Below are 26,539 nucleotides of genomic sequence, written 5' to 3'. Positions count from 1 at the left end.
AAATTAAAATACTCATTTAATATTATTTTTAAACATCCAAACACATTTAACACTTAACAGATAATTCATAGAATAGATACTGAACACATATAATAACTATTTATTAGCAAAAATAATTACACGATATATCCCGGATATTACATCCTTCCCCCCTTAAAAGGATTCTGTCCTCAAAATCTACTAAGAAACAAATGAGGGTATTTTTCTTTCATATCTTTTTTTTAACTCCCAGGTTCACTCTTCAACCTTTGGGTTTCTCCACAATACTCTTACTAACTTTACCACTTTATTTCTCAATACTTTCTCTCTTTCTACTAGATTCTCTATCGGACTCTCTACATATGACAAATCTTCCTGAAACTCTATTGGCTCCTACTCTTTTACATGCTTGGAGTCTGGATTATACTTCCTAAGCATCAATACGTGAAAAAATTGTGAATGTGCTCCATGTGCGGAGGTAACGCCAACTCGTAGGCTACTTTGCCAACGCGCTTTAGAATCTCAAAAGGTCCGACATATCTTGGGCTCAGTTTTCCTTTCTTTCCAAATCTTGTTAATTTCTTTCATGGTGATACTTTCAGTAATACCAAGCTTCCTTTTTCGAATTCCATATATTTCCTTGACTGATCTGCATACTTCCTTTGACGGTCTTGTGTTGCTATCAATCTTTTCTGGATAACTTCAACAACTTCCTTTGTTTGCTGTACTAATTCGGGTCCAAGTATTTTGCATTCTTCTACTTCGTCCCAATATACTGGAGATCTACATTTGCGTCCATAAAGGATAATGGCGTGATGACTGTTGTTGTGAGCAAATTATACCAGGGGTAAATGCTTGTTCCAACTTCCTTGGAAGTTAATAGCACAAACACATAATATGAATTCAATTGTCTGGATCGTTCTTTTATTCTGGCCGTCCGTCTGTGGATGGTAAGCCATACTCATATTTAGTTCCGTTACCAAACATTCTTAAAAACTCCTTCAAAATCTTGAATTAAATCTTGGATCTCGATCGGATATGATGGACACAGGAACTCCATGACGAACTACGATTTCCTTTAAGTACATATGAACTGATTTGTCAAGTGAAAATCTTCCATTTATAGACAGAAAATGAGTTGAATTGGTAAGTCTATCCGCTATAACCCAAATGGCATCATGATTAACTTTTGCCTTTGGTAACCCAACTATGAAATCCATGGTGATATGCTCCCACTTCCACTCTGGAACCTCCAATGGCTGTAGCAATCCACTTGGTCTCTGATGCTATACTTTAACTCTTTGACATAAATAACATCTGCTAATCCATTTCACAATTTTCCTCTTCATATCTGGCCACCGATAATTGTCCCTTAAATCTCTATACATCTTGGTACTCTCTGAATGGATTGAAGACCTTGAATTATGAGCTTTCTGTAAAATTTCATTCTTCAACTCCGTCACTGGTGGAATCCAAATTCTAGAAGAAAACCTTAAAATACCTTGATCATCCTTTTTGCGTGCACAATTCTTCACCTACCAAATGATTTATATCCTGATCCATTACCTTTTCCTGATACTTCCTTACCCTCTCTAACAACTTCGACTGAAATGTCATACTATACCTTCTTACTCCTTTTGGATCATGAACCCTGACTTCCAATTCCAACTTCTAGAATTCCATAGATAATTCTTCTGGTACAGTCTCTATGTTCATCCTCTCTCCTTCTTACTTATCTCTTGCCACTGCATTTGCTTTTCCTCGGAAGTTCATACATCAAACTCCTATGGTCCGTATACATATTACACCTTTCTCCATACATATCGTATTTCCCAATCTCTCAAAGCGAATATTATTACTGCTAGTCCCAAATTATGAGTAGAATACTTCTGCTCATAAGGTTTCGGTTGTCTGGATGCATATACAATACTTTATTGTGCCGCATCGACACACATCCGATTCTCTTATGAGAAGCATTACTATGAACTATCAAATCTCCCTAATATTTTCCAATTGATAAAACAGGTGTTGCAATCACTCTCTCATTTAACTTCGCCAAACTTTCTTTACCCTTCTCCGCTTTATAAAGCTTCTTGCTTTTCTTGATTAGTTTCGTCAAAGGTACTACAACTTTTAAGAAATCTTGAGCAAATTTCTGATAATAACCGGCTAATAATAAAACTTCTTACTTTTGATGGTGCTTTTGGTCTTTCTTCATTCATACTATCTTTAAATCTTTCTGCTGAATCCCCTTTTTGTCTCCTCTTTACTGACTGTCTATGCTAAGAATTATACTTCCTGCCATTAAAATTTTCACCTGGTAAACTTTTCATACCGCTTCTTTCTTCTTTGACTCCTTCAGCTATCATTGTATAGGTTGCATGGTTCTTTATAAGTAACACAAGTACATCTTATCCAGATTCCTCCTTCAAGATTCTACTAATCAAATTTAACTATCACCGGTATAACAGTTCATCGAACTAACATTTTTATAATAACAGTATTGAGTTCTGAAAATTATCTTTAATATGTCCATAAGTTCAATCTTCACTTGGTATTATACCCAGTCTTAAATCAATCTTATAAAAATACCTTGCTTCCTTCATTTAATTAAAAAAATCATTGGTTCGAGGTAACAGATATCTGCTCTTGAGAGTAAACTTGTTGAGCTTTCGCAATCACATAATCTCACACTTCCATATTTCTTATTAACAAATCTTGCCGGTGCACTTTAGGGGTACGCTAGGTCCAGTTGCTTTTTCTTCTAATTATCTCCTGTGTTTGCTCTGGTAACTCCTTTATTTAATCTGGTGCCATTCGGTGCGGGGCTTTGGGCACTGGCTTCATTTCAGGTATTAAGTCCATCGCGAGCTTCATTTCCCTATCTGAACGAGATGTTGATAACTCACCTAGAAATATATCTTGAAACTTCTTAATTGCTATAAAATCTTCAAATTTCGTTTGCTTCTGACTTTTATATATCCCATAATCACCATAATGCTCATATCTTGATCACCGTAATCATTATTAACGTATTCTTTACCTTCTTTCATCTTCTGCACCTCAGCACCTTCTCATTTGGCATCCTCAGAATTATCTTTTCATCACGACGGTCGGTCTGGACATCACGCTTTAATAGTAAATCATTCCTTAGAATAATGTCTAATCCTCTTATCTTCCATGATATTAATTCTTCACAACTTATTGCCAGAAATCTCAATTCCACCATTGGTACTCACTTATTTAGCAACTATACGTTCTTGAATTGCTAGTCCTTTAATCACAATCTTATTAATTCAACAGGGTAATTCATCTTATCAACAAAACCTTGGGAGCTAAATAATCAAGTTGCTCTCACACCTTTCAATACTTTAATGCATAAGGTATCCGCAATAATCATCCACATCATCACATCTATATTCTAAATAACACATTTCTCAGGAAAATCGCAGACTCTCATTTTTCGGAGACGTATTCCTTATTGAAGTAGATCCCTTTGACTCTTAGTGCATCCCTGGTTAGGGTTAATGATTAACAATTCTCGCCATATGCCCTTGTTTCCTTTCCATGCATGAGAGGTAGATGGGACTTTGCCCGCTTGGTGTATAATACGTTGACTTTTATTCGAAAAGCCCTTGCGAAGAACAACTATAAGACGAAACAACTAGAAGAATTCCCAATTTTAATAAACTTAGAGTCGAAAAGAAAGAAGAAGTAATGATTTGAATATGAATGAGACAACCACATTGGAACTTAAGATGGCCAGTCTTTCATACCGTATGGCATACATCACATGATTAGGTGGCATCCCACCCGACTCTTCGCCATTCTGACAAAGTGTCTTATCATAACACTGTTTGTCCCAATCAGAAAGCAAAGCTTGTGGGGAACAATTAAATTTGAAAGGAATGCAAAATCCTCCGTTTTGATATCATCAGAAAGGATTTATTAAGAAAAGGAGTTCATACATTTTTAGGAATTGAAAAGGAATATACGCTGTGATGTTGAGGACAAGAATGATACCATTGGTCACCATCCACATTTCACTTGTATTCATCTTTCGAGTTTGATCGATCATATCCCAATGGTGTCATATAATAACTTTAGAAATATGCTAAAAAGTCTTCGCAACTAAGCATTATGGTAGATTCTTACTTGTTAAGTCTCGCGTCTGTAACGTCGCACCTACCCGTATAATACTTTAACAATTCGTTCATAATGGCGTTCTTATCAGATAACCTTGAGTTTCCTCTTTTTAATTTAGAATAACCATGAATCATTCAACTTAGCGATCTTTTTATTAATAATATTCTTCTTTTAGAAAAGTCTGGAAATCTTCCCAATCTTCTTCGGTCATGCTTAGCTTCCGTTTAATCAATGAATTACTTGAACTCTGATTATCCCAGTAATTGGATAAATAGTTACTCCGTACGCTGGTTCTGTTGTTAATCTTATCAAACAATACTTACACCTTACTATTAGGAATAACCAACTTCCTCATAATCACGGATCACTTCGTCCTCTGAATTAACAATACTAAATCTAAAATAAGTATCCTTCCAGCTAATCCGAGTCTTTTGACAAACAAGAAACTCAATTAGTAACTTGACAACCAATGTTTAAAATTTATTTTTATTCAAAAAGGCTTTTAGAAATTTTGTAAGGACAAATTCTTTTTCGAAAACTTGTTAAAATTTTGAAAATCATAAATTTGGTTGTCCTTACTGTATGAGTTGGTTGTTGTCCTTCCGACCTATAACAAGGTACCAAATTAAAGGAATGATCACATAAAGGTCCATTTACTTCAATCTACCTTATCTCCCTTATTATGTCCATTTGCCTTCCTTAATCGATGATCACTTCAATTGTCGTTACATGTTATTGTATTCGTATCACTTCAATTGTCGTTACATGTTATTGTATTCGTAGCTTCACATCAATATTTTCATACTGGTAATGCTCCCGTCATCAACCTTGCAGTCGTAAAGTAGAACAGGTTATCCAATAATCAACAAGTCCACTGACGACACATCACATTATTACTACAAATATATCATATTATCATAACACCATTACCTAACTCCTAGGAAAGCTCCAGATCCACAATCTCCTCCCATTCTCTTCTCAATACCTATCTAATCCATTCCACAAGTTAATCCTGGGTGGCCTAATTACTAGTAGCTTCTTGTAACCTGGTAACAGCCATCCTCCAGAACACTTGAATCTTCCTTCTAAACTTCTTCTCACCTTAATTTGTATCTCAATACTCACCATTTACTGCAGCTCCTGAATCCATCCTCATAGATACAACTGCTTCATAGAACAAGTTTTAAACTGGGGTATAAAATAGGGTATAGGGTAAATTGAAAAGACACACTCATAGCCGATGTCTAGTAAAACAAGAATAAATAGATAGAGATTTCTTAAATAGGTCGTCTCATATCAAGAGGTAATAGAATAGAGGGGAATAACTTGGAAAGGTACAACTATAATAACAGAAGGTAATACCATTAATACCGATGGAAAAACAAAGTGCAATTCAAATTTAGAAGAAGATGACGATCCTCAAACAGAAGGCTCCAAATGATCAGATGATGCAGGGAAAACAGGATCTGCCATTGTCGTTGTCTGGAAATCACGTCGCAAGCTAAGAATCCCGAATCGCAACACGAACCATGCCGGAGACCTACTATACAGTCGTACTCATCCTCACGATGACTTATCTTTCTATTTCCTATCCCTAATCCTAACCCTTTACCCAATCCCGACAATCTAGGCTTGTTTCAGTGACTTATAACATGTAGCTCTGATACCAACCTATGGAGCCCTCCAAACCCGGGTCAGAAGTTTGGGGTCCACAACACATATACAATATGTAAACCTGTATATGGAATATTATTTGCAATGACCCTGCTTTACAAAACCACGGATCGCAACAAGTTAAAGTATGAAAACAAGCCACAACCTTAACTTTTATTACAATGTACCAAATCCCAACTAATTTAACTTACAACTGATAATGAAATTATTTTTACAATCTTATTATCTCACTACCATATGAAGCTTCTGCTAGCTCGATCCAACTCAAACTGGAATCCTAGCTCGTACTTTGGACTGAAAAACTTCACTATCATCCATATCCTTCTTAACTGTAAAATATATAAAAAGATTCGCAAGAGTGAGCTAACTAGCTCAGCAAGTCATAATATCAATAACTCAGGTTAAACAATGATTAAACGAGATGATTCAAAGGAATCAAGTTTCTTGTTAAACAACCAATAGAATTGGATATTCATTTTAAGTTTTTAAAACCAAGGTTAGGCTGCTGATCAGTCACGCACTAACCCCCAACAAAGCACACAACACTGCTCTAACTACTAGATCCGAGGCACACATTGGCCTAACTTGACCATCGATATGGTCTGACCACGAATCCGGTCCACATAAAGAAAACTATCCAATTCTAAAGTAATTCAATATGATAAACAATTTAATTCAATAAAACCAGATCATAATCAATAACAATAAAATATTTGTATAAGAGCATGGTGAAAATTCATGGGTACCAAAAAGGGTATGTCAAGGTATATAAAAGAAATGGCCTCCAGCCTGTAGGAGAATCGTGTATTAGATGAACAATATTTGTACAAGGTTTTAGTTCTTTGATATCATAAGGTATGGTTGAGTATCAGAGTTTCTGTATGCTTAAATAATTTTGTTCTACTGTTTGGTATATGATGGGTATATATTTGTGGAGTAGTATCATATTTGTGTGGTTCAGTATCTGGTAAATCAACAAGAAATGGTTCACAAAGAATAAGGCTTACAGCTCAAGGATCAAATGATGTGGCTCAGGTTCAAGGCTGAAAGATTCAAAGTATTTACGATATAAAACAGAGCTATTTGAATATTAACAATATGTCACAAGAGAATTTGGAAATATTTGCAATATATCTTAAGAAAGGTTTAGAAGTACTTGCCTTATCATAATCGATTTCAACTTTACTTGTACTCGTCTAATGACTCCATTCAAGAACCACTCGTCTGCTTCTCCTATGCCTCGCTTCTATCCTCTGATCACTTGTTGTATTTTCTACATGTCAATTCTATTTTCTGATCACCGGCTTCCCTTTCCTACACCTTGCTTACTCTGCTAGGCATCATAAGCATCTATCAATATTCATCTTACATTGTTCTAATCATCACATGGACGTCAGAAGGTTTCAACTACCATTCGTTTCACCCAAATCCGATTAACGGATTGAAAGTTACGCTATAAACAAATAAACACCAAACATTTAGACCAACAGTTAACTAACAAGTCACACATAGCACATAACACGTCGAATAATCAATGATATATCATTTATAAAGAAGTCTCGGGTCATAAACAGGCTTCCAGGTATTTAAAATAATTTTTAAAATATTTTTCGGAATTAAAACGGGTCGTTAGATCAGTTTCGAAGTAATAAAGAGGGTTCGGCTGGCCAATTCTTGCTTTAAAATAATTTTATAATAATTATTGAGCCCTGAAAACAATTTAAAATAATATTTTAAAACTCAAAACTATTTTACGGAATTTTTAAATCAAAAATAAATAATTAAATCTAATTATTAAATCAATTAAAATTAATTAATAACTAATTAAATTAATTATTCAATTAATATTTAAATTAATTGACTAATTAAATAATTAATTATCAATTAAAATTAATTAATTAAATAATTAAGATTTATTTTTAAATTAAAAATAATTTTCAGAAATTAAAAATTTTGATATTTGGAATTTCAAAATAGGTAAAACATTTTCTAAAATTATTTATAAAAAGAAAATATCATTTTTGTAAAAATATAAGCAGGAGTATGATTTTCGCAAAGTTTTAAAACTGGGGTATCAGGGATGCAATCTGTGCAAAACCTCGAGGGCCAAACTGTAATTTTTACAGTCTCCCCCCTGTCGCCGGAAAGCCATGGTTGCCGGCTATAAGCTTTTCCGGTGACCTGACAATTGCCCAAAACCACTTCAAAATAACAGGACAGGATGCTTATCGATCCGCAAACACATCTGCAAGGTTACAATTGTCAAATAACACGTTTTTTAACCGGAAAACCCGATCGAAGTTCCGCCGCCGGCGGACCTTCAAACTCCGGCCATCGTCTTCCCGTTATCCTCCGTTTTCCAGACTTAGCTCATTCAATTGCTCTTTCAACGATCTATTTAACGACAACAACTAATTAAACTAATAACCCCTGGGTCAAATACGCCCAAATCTTACTCAAGAACAATCAAGAACATTCAAACCCTAATTTCAGTAATCCGAGAATCAAACACAATTTTGAGCATGTTATTGAACTCCAAATTTAGAGTATAATATACCAAAATGATCAGGAAAACAAGCTCTACAACATACAATCATTAAATCATATAAACAATCTCTCGAACAAAAATTCATAATTTAAATACCAAGAAATTCGAATATAAATAATTAAATAGAAAATCACTTGATGTTTCTGGGTTGAAATTGATGGAAGATTTGGATTCTAGATTTCAGTAGCTTCGTTTTGAGTATATGTACGCCAGAATCGGATATCGATAACACCTCTGAATTTGTGTTTGATTACGAAGAACAAAATAGAATTATAGTATTTTCTCTGTAAAAACTCTGTAAATACTATTTGCAAATGATTTCTGGTACAAAATAAAATACGGTAAAGGCTATTTATAATTACGGGAAATTAGTATCCCGTTGGATCATTCCGGATATAAAACGGTACGTTTATTTATAAAAACTGATCCAAACGGTACCGGTTTTCGGGATAATTTTCCAAATCTGTACAATTTGTACTGCAGTCTTGGTCTCAGCGCCTGGTTACACGTATTACGAGGTGATAATTGTGATTGTTTAATACAAAGCTCCCGTTTATCGAAAATATGAGTTTTATTGATTTACCGAAACGAATAATGTATCGAAAATGTTGCGCCGGGACCCGCACAGGACAAACCGTACGCCGGATCGAAAAAGTCGAAACATGAAAAATGCTCGGAATATTGCAATTAGGTTAGGAAGGAGTTTTCGGAAGAGTTTTGGGTTATAAAAAAGTAAAAACGGATGACGTCGGTTGGTTCCCGATTGTATAAAATAGTTTTTAAAATATTCGGAAAAAGATTTTGTAGAGTCCATATACTCCTATAAAATCATAAATCAACATAAAAATAGATAGGAAGATATGACTATTATCTATATTTTATTTTGGACATATAAAAATTAAAATACTCAATTAATATTATTTTTAAACATCCAAACACATTTAACACTTAACATATAATTCATAGAATAGATACTGAACACATATAATAACTATTTATTAGCAAAAATAATTACACGATAAATCCAGGATATTACATCATGGGATAAGGAATCAGCTTCCTACTTCCTAGGACTCCAAAGTCAATTCTAATTCAGAGACTTGCCCACCAAATCTTCTAACCCAAGTCCAATTCAAGGACTCCCAATATCTATATAAGGGGCCTCACCCCACAAATCAGAACTACATTTTTTGACTTGATCCTTGGCACAACTAGGTACGTAGGCATCTTGTAAGGCAGATCGAGTCAAGAAACACAAGAGCAGTCAAATCCAGCCTCGAAGCTTACGTTCCCTAGTAATAAGCACAACAATTAATATACCTTAGTTTTTGATCCATAACATGTAGTGTTTGAAATTTTAGATGTCAGTGGGATAGGATTAACTATTTGGTGTATTTGTTAGATGTATAGTCTATATAAGGCTTACATAATATTTTATATGTATGGCTTAAAATAATATTTTGTTTTAGTTTACAGTTTAGTTTACTTTTTATCAATTATCATTTATTTATAAAAATTTAACAAATAAAAATCATTAAAATGAAATTTAATTTTAAATAGGATTATAGTTTTGATAAATTATCAATAATAATATTTTTTTCTAAATTATTTGATTATTTTACTATTTTTTGAAAATATTTGCAAAAATACGGTGTAAACAAATATGCAACTAGTTTTTTTGGTTGTATTCGAGTTTGCATCTAATTACACAAACTCATCGAGTTTTTTTTAGTTGCATCGAATTGTAGAAAAACCGTTGTTTTCCAAAAAAAAAATATTGAAAAGTGTTATTTTTGTAAATAAAAATTAAAATGACGTATTTTTTTGTAATCTTTTGTGAAAACAATAACGTTTTTGCAAAACTATTTTTGGCTTGTGTACTTCAAAAAATGCACTGTAGTTTTATTTGGCCATAATCCATATTCCAAGTATATTCACCCATTATTTATTCATTATTAGTTCTGATAGGGAATAAAATAAACCATGATTACGTAATTAATATCGCATTAATTACATCAGAATGTGGCTGACAGCTAAGCCCATTAGAAAGGGCCCAAAACCCAGAATATTAATTAATTTCGTAATTAACTAATAAGGGATAAATTAGCTCTTAAGATGAGTCATAGTGGGGATAAAAATCCTTGTAGATTGGCCTCCAAGGAACCTCATGGGATAAGTAATCAGTTTCCTACCTCTTAGGACTCCAAAATCCATCCTAATTCAGAGACTTGTCGACCAAGTCTCCCAACTCTAGTTTAATTCAAGGACTTCCAACACCTATATAAGGGGTCTCATCCCATAAATCAGAACTACGTTTTTTGACTTGATCCTTGGCAATCAGCAAGGTACATAGGCATCTTGTTAAGGCAGATCAAGTCATGAGACACAAGAGCAGTCAAATCGAGCCTCGAAGCTCACGAACTCTAGTAGTAAGAACAACAATTAATATACCTTAGTTTTTAATCCATAACATTTGGTGCCGTCTGTGGGAAACGCTTACAACAACCATGGCGAGAACACGGAGAGGAAACAGTGCCCCTAAAGGAACACCAGCAAGGATGACCTAAACGATTTCGTCATCGGTGGAGATACCCCCGCATTCAATCTATGTCACCAACCAAGGAGGAGCCCCAGTAGGGGCAACTGAACCTCAACCTCAAAGGATGATTCCCCCGGCTCCTCAGGGACAAATTCCCAACTTCAACAGCTACATACACCTGCCAATTCTCGACCCATTGGATATGAGTATTCATTGTGACTACTAACCCCCCTTATGGGATGCCCCTTTACCCCAAGGTTGGAGGAAGTGGGCATGCTAATCAGAGTGAAGCACAAGGGCAGATGCCCCAATATATACGTGGTTTAGCTCCTATCCCGAAGGATCAAGAATTTTCTGGTCCTTATATTGAGAGAGACTCTGAATCCTCGGATGATGATGTGGCCCCAAGAAGGAGGCGTGCTGGTAAAGAGCCGATGCCTGATGGTAACCAACATCCTAGGAGCACCCGAGGGACGAATCTCCAAGAAGTGCAGGAGAGAATCAGGGCTCACGAGGATGAGATTCAAAGGCTGAAGAGCGACTTGGAGGCGCACCAGACCCCCAGACCCCCACTACCTCCAAGGGGGAGAAATCCTCCTCCAATCATAGACATGGATGGTCCGCTACAGAGAAGGACTGTTGTCCCAAGGGCTGATCCCAGTAATCTTCTTCCCCTGGGAGATCCTGATGATCCCACTCCACAATTTAGTGAAGAAATAATGAGCTCCCATATCTCAAAGAAGTTCAAGATGCCCACCATGAAAGCTTATGATGGCACCGGAGATCCCGCTAATCATGTAAGGACATTATCTAATACACTGTTATTGCAGTCCGTGAACGACACTATTAAGTGTCAGGCCTTTCCTCAAACCCTGTCGGGGATTGCTCAAAGATGGTATAGCCGTTTGCCCCCAAATTCTATTGGGTCCTTCAGAGAACTAAGTCAGGCTTTTATTAAGCAATTCATCAATGGGAGAGTGCATGAGAAAAGTTCAGCGTCTCTCATGAGCATCGTGCAGGGAGCAAAGGAATCCTTGAGAGACTATCTGAGTCGTTTCACAAAGGAAGCTTTAAAAGTCCCAGACGTTGATGACAAAGTAGCTATGATAGCACCGCAACAGGGAACTAGGGACGAGTTCTTCAAGATGTCCTTGGCCAAGTGTCCCCCCTGAAAGCATGTTGCAGCTCCAAGATAGGGCAGGGAAATACATAAAAGTGGAAGAGAGCATGAGGAAGATAGTAGTGAATAACGAGCCCGCTGGTGGCAAGAAGAGAAAGACTGATCTGGTGTATATTGCTAAGGACAAGTATCCTAGAACTGAGCAAAACACTGATTCGACCCCGAAGAAGGGAGGACCTGGGCAAAAGTTCACTGAATATGCTAAGTTGAATGCTCCTAGAAGCCAGATCTTAATGGAAATTGAGAAAGATAGAGACATTCGTTGGCCTAAACCCCTGAAGGCTGATCCTACCAAGCTATATAAGAGTAATATTTCAGATTCCACAAGGATGCTGGTCATGACACTGATGAGTGTAGACAATTAAAAGATGAAATAGAATTCCTCATTCGAAAAGGAAGATTGAGCAAGTACACTGGAGATGGAGGAGATAGGAACAACAATGGGAGAAAGAACTTTGATGATCATAGGAGGGACTAAGACGATCAGGGGCGAAATCCCCAGCCTAGGGGACTGGTGATAAATGCAATCTTTGGAGGCCGCGACCCTGAGGGCCTATGATAAATACAATCTTTGGAGGACCAACTGCTGCTGGATTATCTAGGAACTCCAGGAAAGCGTATACTAGAGAGGTTATGCATATTGTTGGGGAAGCCCCGAAGAGGGCCATGATAGGAGTGACAATGGAATTTGATGATTCTAACTTGGAGGGTGTGAAATTTCCTCATGACGACCCGCTGGTCATAACATTAATAATAGGGAACAGCCCGGTGAAGAGGGTCCTCGTAGATAATGGTGCCTCAGTGGATACCTTGCTCCATGATACCTTTTTAAGGATGGGCTACAATGATTCTCAATTAACCCCGACCGATATGCCAATATATGGATTTGCAGGAGTGGAGTGCCCCGTGGAGGGGATAATTAAGTTGCCAATAGCCATAGGTCAGGAACTAAGGCCAGCAACATAAATGTTGGACTTTGTGGCGGTGAAGGCTAATTTAACTTACAACGCGATTATGGGAAGAACAGGGATACATGCCTTCAAGGCAATCCCTTCCTCCTACCATTCAGTGATAAAGTTTCCCACCCGGAATGGGATTGGAGAAGAGAGAGGAGATCAGAAGATAGCAAGGAGTTGTTATGTGGCCTCTCTTAGGGCAGATGGAGTTGGGGGACAGGTTTTGCCTATTGAAGATCTAGATGTTCGTGAGAATGATGAGAAAAGAGGGAAGCCAGCAGAAGACTTGGTTCCGATCACTTTAGTTCCCGAGGATCCTGAGAAAGTGACTTTCATTGCAGCAACACTAGAGGAGCCCCTTAGAGGGAAGTTGGTGAATTTTTTGTAAGAAAATAGTGATGTGTTTGCATGGTCGGCAGCTGATATGCCAGGCATAGACCTGGAACTGATCACTCATAAGCTGAATGTGGATCCAAATCGAAAGACTGTGAAGTAAAAGAAAATAAGCTTTGCTCCAGAGAGGAAAAAAGCTAATAAACAAGAAGTAGAGAAGCTCTTAGAGGCTGGTTTTATTGAGGAGATACAGTTTCCGGAATGGTTAGCTAACCCTGTGATGGTAAAGAAGGCTAATGGAAAATGGAGGATGTGTGTGGATTTCACTGATCTAAATGACGCGTGCCCTAAGGACTGTTTCTCATTACTAAGGATAGATACATTGATATATGCTACTGCTGGTCATCAGATGCTGAGCTTCATGGATGGATTCAGTGGATATAATTAGATCAAGATGCACAAGGATGACATCCCAAAGGTATCATTCATTACTGACTTTGGTGTTTTTAGTTATCTTGTTATGGCGTTTGGTCTCAAGAATGCAGGAGCCACCTATCAAAGGTTGGTGAATAAGATTTTTAAGGATCTTATTGGCAAGACCATGAAAGTTTATGTCGATGACATGTTAGTCAAGAGTCTAGTGAAGACTGGCCATATAACCCATTTGAGGGAAGCTTTTGAGTTCCTGAGATACCACAAAATGATGCTAAATCCTGCGAAGTGTGCTTTCAGAGTGGGATCTGGAAAGTTTTTGGGACTGATGGTCTCCAAGAGAGGAATCGAGGCCAATCCCGATAAAATAAAGGCAATCTTGGACATAGAGCCACCAAAGACTATCAAAGATGTTCAAAAGCTCACTGGAAGGGTTGCTGTATTGGGGCGGTTCATCTCCAAATCTGGGGACAAGTACTTGTCGTTCTTCAAGTCCTTGAAGAAGGTTAAGGATTTTGTATGGACTGAGGAAAGCCAGAAGGCATTCGAAGAATTACAAAAGTATATGGCCAAGGCCCCGTTGTTGGCCAAGCCAACTCTGAATGAAATTTTATACTTATACCTGGTTGTTTCAGAAAATGCCTTGAGCGCTGTATTGGTTAAGGAGGAACTTAAAGTCCAGAAACTCGTATACTATGTTAGCAAAATTCTGCATGGGGCTGAGTTGAATTATTCAACTATTGAGAAGTTTGCTTTAGCCTTGGTAATGGCTTCAAGGAATTTGCGTCCTTACTTTCAGGCTCATAAAATTGAAGTGCTAACAAATCAGCCCTTGAGAAATATTACTCATAGTCCCAAAGCTAGTGGGAGGCTGATTAAATGGACAATAGAATTGGGAGAATTTGACATCAAATACATTGGCTGACTTCGTGGTGGAATGTACCATACCCAACCAAGAAGTCGGGGGGCAGGAAGATACTATACCTCAAGGCACAGAAAGTGATAAAGGAGACAAAGAAAAGGACGTTAAGGAGAAGGAATATTGGGTACTCTATATTGATGGGGCATCAAAAACAAATTCAAGCGGAGCAGGGCTATTTTTGCAAAGCCCCTATGGGTTCTTGATTGAATATGCTATGAAGCTAGACTTCCCAACTACAAACAATGAAGCAGAATATGAAGCTCTCATAGCTAGCCTCGGCCTAGCAGGGACACTAAAAGTTAAGAACTTAAAAGTCTGTTGAGATTCAAAGTTGGTCATATCCCAGGTCAAGGGAGAGTTTGAGGCAAGGGATGATATAATGGCTAAGTACGTCCGCCTAGTAAGGGCTGTGATGACTCAGTTCGATGAATGACATGTTGAGCACATCCCAAAGGAGGAAAATGCTAAGGCAGATGCATTGTCCAAGTTTGCTTCAACAGAGATAGAGGAAAGTTCAGGAAATGTATACTTCAGCGTTTTGAAGACACGGAGCATTGATGTTAAGCTTGTAGCTCCTATAAGGATGGGGACGTCATGGATAGATCCTATTAAGGCCCATATTCAAACTGGATGGCTACCAAAATGATGTGAATGAAGCACGAAAGTTGCATGTTCGAGCACTGAGATACTCCTTGATCGATGGGATTTTGTACAAAAGATCTTATGTGGTTCCTTACTTAAGATGTCTCAGGCCCGATGAGGCACGCTTAGCTCTCGAAGAAGTACACGAAGGAATCTGTGGGCAACACCTGGGGGGAAGAGCACTGGCTCATAAGATAACCCATTTAGGCTTCTATTGGCCAGAGATGATGGCTGATGCCAAAGAGTACGTGAAGAAATGTGATCGCTGTCAGAAGCATGCACCTGTCGTTAGACAACCCCCCGAGATGCTAACCTCCATCAATTCTCCCATCCCCTTTGCTATGTGGGGAATGGATATACTTGGACCCTTCCCTGTGGCCACGACACAAAGGAAGTTCCTGATTGTAGCCATTGATTATTTTACTAAGTGGATTGAAGCCAAGCCTTTGGCCAAGATCACAACTAAGCAGGTTGCACAATTTCTATGGGAAATCATCATGTGTCGATATGGAATTCCCCGTATCCTAGTTACCGATAATGGAACACAGTTCAACAATGAGGAATTCAAGAAGTATTGTGAGGAGAATGAGATTGGGTTGCGATTTACCTCCGTAGCTCACCCACAAGCCAATGGGGAAAGTGGAAGTGGAAAATCGAATAATCCTGGATGGACTAAAGAAGAGGATCGAGAAGTCGAGGAATAACTAGGAGGATGAAATACTCCCAATACTATGGGCCTATAAGACTAATTGTAGAGTCACGACTTCAGCAACTCCCTTCATGTTAGTATATGAAGCAGAAGCTATTGTTCCTGTAGAGATATAACATTCGTCTCCCAGGATACAAGCTTTTAATGCTGAGGAAAATGAGGAGGGGCAAAGATTAGTCCTGGATCTAATTGATGAAGTACGAGATGAGGCATATGCGAAGATAGTGGAATATCAGAAAAAGGCTTCGTTCTACTACAACCTGAGGGTTAAGGAAAGGTTCTTCAAGCAAGGTGACTTGATTCTGAGGAAGGTGGAAGCTTCCGGTGTTGGACAGAAAGGAGGGGAACTTTCCCTAAATTGGGAAGGGCCATACAAGGTCAAAAGTGTTCAAGGAAGAGGAACCTACAAGCTGGAGACTATGGATGGTTTTGAAGTCCCGAGAACTTGGCATGCACAAAACCTGAAGATTTACTATGTGTAAAATGGTTGAGCACGATTCTCACTTGTCAAGATGACAAGAAGTTTGAAAAGCACCTTGAAGCTTTGCTTGCTTACGATTTCATGTTTTAGTTTTACTCTTTAAAAGTTTGAGGTTTATTAAGACTCGTGTAAGGGATGAATCCCAAAAAATTTTGAAATTTAAAAAGTTTCCGAAATATGTTTAAAATCACTATGGCATGACAAGTAAACTAAGTGCATGAGATAAAAGCATAAAGTTTGATAAATAAGACTGGTTCAAATAAGCAGTACAAAGTCTGATAAAAAAAGTCTCAATGACAAAGTAAAATAAATAAGCCGCAGAGGGCTAGAAAAGCTTTAAGGGGAAGAGGTGCCCTCGGCATCCATGTCGTCGTCTCCGTCACTCTCGCTGGATGTCTCAGTGGTTTCGGACGAAGAAGAGCTATGATCATCTGCAGAAGGCCGAGAAGATGACTCGGGAGAAGGAAAAAGTGGGTCCTGAGGGGTACAATCCAAGATGACCACTCAGGTGCGAAACCTCTATAGTAAAGCCTTGTTGTCAGGGCAGACATAGTCCGTTGTTTTAATATCGAGACAAGCCTCGTTCACGTTCCAAGGGTCGTGTCCCAGCCAGTCCTAAAAAACCCAGGGAATTCTGAGTCATCCCTCACCCTCATAAACTGAGTGAACTCCCCCGAGTCCAAATAACGATCGATCTCCTGCCCTTCTCAGCCCTGAGCACAACCAGCTCAGCATTAGATTCTCCAAGCTCCTCCTCCTTATGCTTCAACTTCCTCTCCAAAGAAGTGTACTTCCTCTGCTGCTTCCTAAGGGCATTATTAGTCTTGTCGGAGGCCCTCTTCCACGATTCAACTTGCTTCGCAGCAGCTTGGAAATAAGCATTAGACTGAAACGAAACAATAAATAAATATGTAAGGCAAATGAATGCTACAAGTAAAAAGAGAGTAGAAACAAGAAAGGGTCATACCGAGGCCAAGGACTGAGCACCCATGAGCTTCACCCTCTCCAAGTCTGGGGCAACCACAACATCAGTGAAGTCCTTGGGGGTTGCACTATGGTATGACCAATCCCACGCATGCTTTGTGGATCCAACCATACTGTCCCCACGACAGAATCCCCAAAGAGACTGGAAGACACCATTGGCAACAGAAGCAGGAGCCCGCAGCAGTAGTGAGAGCATTTGGGGTTTCAGTTCCCCCAGAAGAAGCCTCTACCATAGGCTTCTTGTGCTTCCTTAAAAATCTAGGCTCCGTATCCTTCCCCCGGGTGTCTAGTCCCGCAAGCCGAGCCTTCTTCATCCTCACGGTTTCTTCAACGACAGGCACGTTATCCTCGCTGATTTCCTTAGCAGCTGTAAAAATAAGAGAAAAACAAAAATAAGTGGCATCAATAATGCATGAAAGAAAGTAAAAACAAGAAGGGAAGAAAAATACCCTGGGGAGAAACTGAGGAAAGCCCCACTTGGATAAGGGAAAACTCCTCTAATAGAGTCTAGCTAGGAGTGGCACCATCATCCCGAATGAGCTCATTATAAATAATAGTCTCCTCGGGGGTTAGTGAATAGATTTGAGGCTACCATCATTAACCTTCCCGAAGGAAGATCTGAAGAGGGTGCCCCAGTCCCCATTATTTAGAGGAAGCTGACAGGGGTTGATTTGGAAGTGTGCTAGGAAGTGGGCGATGAAGTCGTGGAAAGGAAACCTAAGCCCAACATTAAGGGTATCTGTGTAAATAAAAAGAGTGTCTGGCTTCCAGTGGCAAGTACGATCACCACCACTAACAGGAACTAGCCTAAGAGGGGGACGGACATTATAAAGTGAGTTCATTTTATCGAAATCTATATTGTGGCATATGTTACAATAATTAAATGAATCAAGATGTGCATTAGAGGGGTATTCATCCCCTCTAGTGTTAATCATATCTAGTAATGACATGTAAGAAGAGCGGATTTCGATATCGTTACCTCGTTTCGAAGCAGAGGCAATCTTAGCCACTCTCTCAGAACTCTTATCTGCCATTGATGGAGATAAAACTAATCTTGAAACCTTGGAAAGGAAGGAAGGCCGGAAAAGGCTAGAAAGATTGCCGAAAAATTCCTAAGGGGGAGGAGTGTTGAGAGTAGATGAGAGGAGAGGGGATTTTGAGAAATGAAAAGTGAAATGTGAAGTTTGAGTGAAATCACACTCCACCTCCAGTCTTATATAGCCTCCAAACCAACAGATGGGCCTGGAAAAAAGCCCATTGCCCAAAAATCAGAAAATATGGAATATTCTAGAGGATTCTAGGAAAATATATGTAAAAACTTGAATTCTGGAAAAATCCAGAAAAAACTGGAAGCCAATTTAGTGAAAAGGGAAAAATCTTCAGAAATTCCAGAATATTCTGGAATTTGGATTTTGAAATAAAGGCCCAGCCCAAATCTTACTGGGCCTAGGGGTATGAAAATCCCAGTATAAGGGCCCAGGACAGAAAATACATAAGTGGATACCTAAATCTTTTGGGCCTGAAAAAGAATATCAAGCCCAGATAAGGGCCCAAATATTTGAACTGAAGGCCATGCAAAATGAAGGCCCATTTAGCTAAGAAAAAGCCCAGATGAAAAAGCCCATAAAAATCATGGGCCCAAGGAAGCCCATAACCAAGGCCCAAAGGAAAAGCCCAGAAAAGATATGGGCCCCAAAAAAAAATCCTGACCCAGTTCGATCATGATTCCTATTAGATTTCTGATCGAAACCTTGAGGTCGAAATAAACTTCGACCTGAAAATATTGGTTGTTTATTCGGTCAAAATCAATGTCAAAAAAAAGGAAAGGAAACATCCTAACCGAAATTCGGCCAAGAATTCTAGACGAAAACTGTTGATCGAAATAACTATCGACCAAGGCTAGAAGGGAGATTATTCGGTCAAAAAACATAAAAAATCCTGACCAAATTCGGTCAGGATTCTCGTTGACAATTCCTTCCCGAAAAGTGTTTCGACCAGGGCATACTGGAGCTTAATTCGACCAGGATTCATGGTCGAATTATATAAACAAAAAGAGAAAGAATAAGAAAAAAAAGGGAAAAAGTTCCTGAAAAATTGTAGAAATTAAGGAAATTTCTTAAAAATTTCCTGAAAATTATGAATATTTTTTGGAAATTAGGAATAAATTCTGAAAATTAAGGAATAATATCCAGAAATTATGAAAAATTACTGGAAATTCCTAAAAATTAAGGAAAAATTCCAGAAAATTAAGGAAAAATCCCAGAATTAAGGGACAATTCCAGAAAATTAAGGACAGTCCCAGAATTAATGGAAAAGTCCTGAAAATTAAGGAAAAATCTCAAAACTAAGCGAAAAGTCCTGGAAATTAGGTGTAAATCCTGGAAAATTGAAGGAATTATTGAAAAAATCCTAAAAATTATGAATATACTCTAAAAATTAAGGAAAATTTCCTGTGAAACCCAGAAATTAAGGGAAAAATACCAGATTATTCCTAAGAAATAGGAATAAAAGATAAGGAAGAGTAATGGGGAAGTTCTAAAGCAACCCTGAAGCCACGTACTAGGCAGATCGTTCTAAATATGTAGGTCGCTCCACACTTTACGTAAAAGCGAAACCCTGTAAGGGAACGAGTAAACTTAACTTCTGCGAAATCTTTTACGGTTTCCCAAAAGTTGGGGGGCAAATGATAGGGAATAAAATAAACCCTGATTGCATAATTAATATCGTATTAATTACATCAGAATGGGGCTGATAGCTAAGCCCATTAGAAAGGGCCCAAAACCCAGAATATTAATTAATTTTATAATTAATTAATAAGGGATAAATCAGTTGTTAAGATGAGTCCTAATGGGGATATAAATCCTTGTAGATTGGCCTCCAAGGAACGTCATGGGATAAGGAATCAGTTTCCTACCTCGTAGGACTCCAAAGTCCATCCTAATTTAGGGACTTGTCCACCAAGTCTCCCAACTCTAGTCTAATTCAAGGACTTCCAACACCTATATAAGGGGTCTCACCCCAAAAATCAGAACTATATTTTTTGACTTGATCATTGGCAATCAACAAGGTACGTTGGCATCTTGTTAAGGCAGATCGAGTCACAGGACACAAGAGCAGTCAAATCGTGTCTCGAACCTCACGAACCCTAGTAGTAAGAACAACAATTAATATACCTTGGTTTTTAAATTATAACAAGTTCATTTATAATAAAAATTGCTATTTAAAATATTTAATGTTATTTTTCATAAAAAATTAATGTTATAAAAGTAACATAGTCATTAATCAATTTTTTTATAAAAATTACCTGACTTTATAGAAAAATTTAAAGAATAATACATTTTTGAAGGTTTGCAAATAAGAAATAAGAAAATGAATGAGGAATGAAAAAAGTATTATTTTAACAAACTAACGACCTTTATTTTAGTTATAAAATTAGTTTAGTACCCCGCATTTCGCAGCTGCCTTGGAAAATAATATTTCACCTTTTTTTTATATTTCTTATCCAATCTTGAACATTCTAAAATTATAAATAATAAATAAATTAAATAAAAAAAGAAGTTTAAATAAATTAAATAAAAAAAGAAGTTTAAAAAGTTGTTCTCTCGTTATACATATTTACTCCAGTAAGCTGCTCTTTCACTTTTCATAAATATAATATCATAAAATTATATTCTTTATTAGTAAATAATCAATGTAATATTTTCCAATAATAATATAAAAAATTGAGAAAATTGCAAAAATATACATGAGAGGCGTCACCTTACTGCTCTTGTCTTCTCATATAGGGCCTGTTTGGCAACCACTAAATAAGTGGCTTATTGGCTTATAAGCCCGTAAGTACTTATTGATGAATGTTTGTCGACCCAACTTATAAGTTGAATTTACAACTTATAAGCTGATAAGTTGAATGTTAGTAACGACGTACTTTTTCTCAACTTATTATGATTTTTTAATTTTTTATTAATTTTAGTTTTGAAATTTATGTTTTTAAATGTTAAGTTAATTTAAAAATCATGAATTAAGATAATTATATTTAAAAAATATTTTTTTAGTTCATTTAAGTTAAAAAAAAATTCTGACTTATAAGTAAATTAACCAAACACTTAACTAACTTATAAGTATTATCTACTTATCACTTTTAAACCACTTATTAATTTTTAAGTCATAAGTTACTTATTTTAAGATTTCCCAAACGGGCACATAATATAATATAATATAATATAATATAATATAATATAATATAATATAATATAATATAATGTAATATAATATAATATAATATAATATAATATAATATAATATAATGATATAAAAATTTTAAAAATAATGAGAAACTATATTTATAGATATTTGTCTTTGTAATATTTTATTCGCTAAAAATTAAAAGAATTTTTTTAGGAAAATATATTATAGTAAGTTAATTTTAGGAGAAAGAGGAGAATTGATATTAAAAAATAAAATTTATGAGAATATCAAGATGGTAAATTAATTTAAAGAAAAATGAGAAGTTTTAGAAGAATATTATGATGAAAAGTTGGATTTCAAAATTTTTAACGGAATGTGTTGTAGACACTTTAGGTGAATATTAGGAATGATGATAAATAAGTATAAATACCTGTCTGTGTAATATTTCATAGGCTAAAACTAAAAAAAAAATTAAAGAAAATATAATTCACTAAGTTAATTTTAGGAGAAAAAGGATAAATTGTATTAAATAATCAATTTAGGTGAATATCAATATGGTAAATTGGTTTAAAAAGAAAGTAAAATTTTTAAGAGAATATAATAATGTTAAGTTGATTTTAAAAAATTTAATGGAAGATGTCGTAGAAACTTAAATAGAATATTACGAACAATGATGACATATTTAGGTGAATATACAGTAATTGTAGTTTTGATACTTATTAACTAAAAAATTTGAAAAAAATAGAAAAATAAGTTGAGACAATATAAAATGCGCCACTTAAATGCATTCATCTTCTTCTTAATATAGGTATATTGATGTTTCAATATTAAATCACCATGTTTTTTTAATCCACAAAAAAATATATAGAAAAAATTGAATTTCATTTGAATCGTAAATTTTTCGATCATAATCCAAAATTCTATTCGAATTTGATCCAAATTGAAAGTAATCTACTATTAATCGAAACCGATTTAAATTTTATTAAACTAAAATTAGAACCGAAAAGAAGCTGACCATATATGATCCTAACTGTAAAGGATTATACCATAACCGAAAATTGATCCATATCCAAAATATTTCATAAATTGACAAGTCAAGATTGGTTTTTATTAGTTTTGTGTTTTTAATTTTAAACTTGATATGGTCCGGAATTAAGCCCTGAGACATAGTTAATGTTGAATTAATTAGGCCTAATACAATACAATTAAAAAGCCCAATTAATGAGAATCGTGTTAGGTCTGAAATGCAACACAAAGGGGGGGGTTGAATTTGTTTTCTTGAATTTTAATTAACTGTGAAAGTGTTTAGCTGTTTGGAACAAAGCAAATATACGAACTTGTAGTGATAAAATGCTTAAATGTAAACACACAGGCAGTTTATCAAAAACTCACTTGATTTATCGAAATCTAATTTGTTTTACTACAAATCCGTGTTCTTGAAGATAAGAACTCAAGTACAATTCTTGAGAGAGAATACACGATTTTTCCTAGATCTATTTGTTACATCTAAATAAAGGACCTGTGACATGCTTTATAGATCAACATGCATAAGATTACAAAACTTGCACTAAAATGGACTAACACAGTTTCTAAAGCTACTTTGTATATTTTTCATTTCCAGTGTTAGTAAATCTGTGCAGAATCTAATAGGTCTGTGACCCTCCTTTATTTAGTGAATCTTGACAATTGATCTTATATTATTCAAGCTGCTTTAGTATTCTTTTTAATTCAGTGATAGAATTGTTTGTTGACTGATAATCTTGAATCTTCTAGTTGTCTGCATTCTGAATTATGAGGTTTTTTATCGAGATCTCTTTTGTTCTATAGAGATGTCACAGATCGATAAGTAAAATGACTTATCAATATCTTGAGTTCTCTACATGTGTTAATGACTTTTTGAGGTCTCCAGTTCTCTGCATGTAGAATGACTTATCGATATCTCCAGTTCTCTATATAGGCTTTTGACTTGTCGATATCTCTAGTTCTCTACACGAAGATTTGGCTTGTCGGCATCTCTAGTTCTCTACATGAAAAAATCACTTGTCGATATCTCTAGTTCTCTACATGGACTTTTTGACTTGTCGATATCTGAGATCTCTACATGCATATTGACTTATCGATATCTCTTGGGACTTCTCTACAAGTCATTTTGGACTTCTCGACATACTTCTCGATATTCCTTGATCTGTGACTTGTCAATATTTGACTTAAAACATTTTTTTTAGAATAGTATTATTCAAATGCAAGCTACTGCACTTCTCTCTAAGGCATTATCAAGATTTGATCTTCTTCCAGAGTTTATTCAATAGCTTGATGGTTGTTCACAGAAAAATCCTCCAGTTTAATCTACTTAACATTTTTACAGACTCAAGTAATACAATTACAGAATACAAAATCATATTATCATACAACTTATCCTTAGGGTTATCATGATGACTAGTCTTGTTATATACATGCATGTTTTGCATAACAATCTCCCCCAATTTGTGAGAAGATTACTTGTCACAAATTCATGCCTGATAACAAGAGTAACTCCAAGCGAAAACTAAATAAATTGAGACTGACAAATTTATAAAGTACAACCTTTATACATTCTTGTAGCTACATATAAATTTGAATTACATGATTATCTGAACTTTTCATAGCCTGGTTGTACTCAAGTTAGATCTTTAAATCTAACTCGGACTTCAAGTTCTTCTATGATTTCCGTTCCTCTTAGAGATTCTACCAGCTTGAGCCATTCATCCTTGGAGTAATTGTCAAGATAGTTGATTCTGTACTTTGATAACCTACGAGTCTTTATATGTAGAAACATACCGTTATGAGACACCCTGCTCAATCATTTGGCTTTCAGTTCATTTGACCTTTGCTCAAACATCTCAATCTCCTTAGCATATCTTCTTTCATTTTCCTCCCTTTCAACCTTTTCCATTACATGTCTTATAATTCTATCTCTTAACCTCCCAGTCAACTCTGCCTTCCTCATCTTTGTAAAAGAATCCCTTGCATTCATCAAACTTATCACCCTCTCAAGTTCTACAGTGGAGTAGTTCTCAATAACTTCTCTAATCAACAAGTTGAAGGTGCCATCTTTGAAGTAGATCTTGACTTCTCCCAAAAAATAACACAGACTTTGACTATATCTTCAGCTAGTTGTTTGTGGTAGTCATCATCTGATATGTTTTCTGAAATTGGTAGAAAGTCATCCTCATTAAAGCAATCCCAAAGTGTACCAACTTCAACTTGAGTTTTCATTTGATTTCTTCCTACAAACTTGAAGTGAGTTTTAGTTGGAGGTTTGAATGAAGGTGGTTTGGAAATTTTCTTTAGAAAGGTTTGGCTTGTTGTGATAGGGATTTTGAGTAGAGAATTTGCATTTGGTTTATACAGGTACTTGGGCTTAGAGGTTTGGATAGTTTGAGATTGTGTTTGGCTAGGTGTTTCTGTTTGGATTGGAAGGGTTGTGGATATTTGGGTAAATGGTGTATTTTTGGTATCTCTCCAATCTCCTCCATCACTCTTCTTTTTGTTGCTATCATCATTTCCCTTCTTTTCATCCTTCCGTTTCTTCTTCTTATCCACATGACTACCAGTGCCTTTGCTTGAATGACTTGGGTTTGGGCCAGAAAATTTATGCCCATCTTTCTTTTGTTCATTATTATCCAAGTCATCATCTTTTTGATTGATTTATGTCCTTGGTAGCATGGTTTAAGCATTCTTCAAATATTTGGCAAGAATTTTAATCATCTCCACATCCTCTTGAGTTTTATTCTTCTTTGTCTTTAGTTCAGTCTCCAAAGTCATCATCAAATTTTAACTTCCCATGACATAGTGCTTGGGTAGTTGGAAGTGCTTGCATCTTTTGGTGTTGGGACATATGTAGGCCACTCCTTCGCTTGGCTGTAGATGTAATAACCCCAATTTTTGGAAATTTTTGAAACCCTTATGAATAGTGTTTTTGCTGAATGAGAAAACTTTTCGTGCCACACTATGTAGGGGTTCTGATATGGATATTCTGAGATTTTATTAGTACTTTATATGGGATATAAGTGTATGTAAAGATCGTCAGAATCCAAATCCGAACACTTTAGTTTTTCCCGGAAATCCACAAGATACGGAGAGATTTGAGTATAAGGTAACAGGATAAAAAGGATTTAAATTAAAGGATTATAATAGAGGATCATAAAAAGGAATATAATGTATTGAGAAAGGTTAAGGGAACCTAAGTAATAAGATCCCGGGTATGATCCTTCAAACGAGAAACGAGAACGAAAGTTAAGCGAACCGTATAACAGATCAGCGGTCATTAGGCAAACAATTAGAAGCTAATCAAAGGGATTAGTGGGGGATGATGTCATCCAACCAATAGAAAGAGGACAAAGGAGGGGTGATGACATCACAAAGTGATGCAAGCATGACATAAGAGGGAAGGAAATGTGGTGGAATATTAGCCACACAAAATCAAGGGTAAATGGGTAATTGACCTAAAACAAAACAAAAACAACCAACCAAAAATCAAATCAAAGCAAAACCACAAAAATCTCTCTTTCTTCTTCATCTTGCTCTCGGCCTTTTCAAGAAAAACAAGGAGGAGTTTTCAAAAAACTCAAGCTACACACCTTCAAAAATTATAAGGTTTGTTTCTTTAGCTTCCATAATTCATAACTTAGTTATGCTATAAGTTTGGATCCAAGAATCCAAGGTTTACCTAGTTAATCAATTCCTAAAAGTTTAGGGTGAATAGTAACTTTCAAGAACAAATTTTTGATTCTTGATTTTATTTGTAAGGACAAGGTAGCTTAAGCATAGATCAAGGCTTCCATGGGCTT

The sequence above is a fragment of the Apium graveolens genome, chromosome 3, assembly GCF_009905375.1.
Source record: "Apium graveolens cultivar Ventura chromosome 3, ASM990537v1, whole genome shotgun sequence".
Taxonomy (NCBI): domain Eukaryota; kingdom Viridiplantae; phylum Streptophyta; class Magnoliopsida; order Apiales; family Apiaceae; genus Apium; species Apium graveolens.
Note: the sequence above shows the minus strand (reverse complement) of the source record.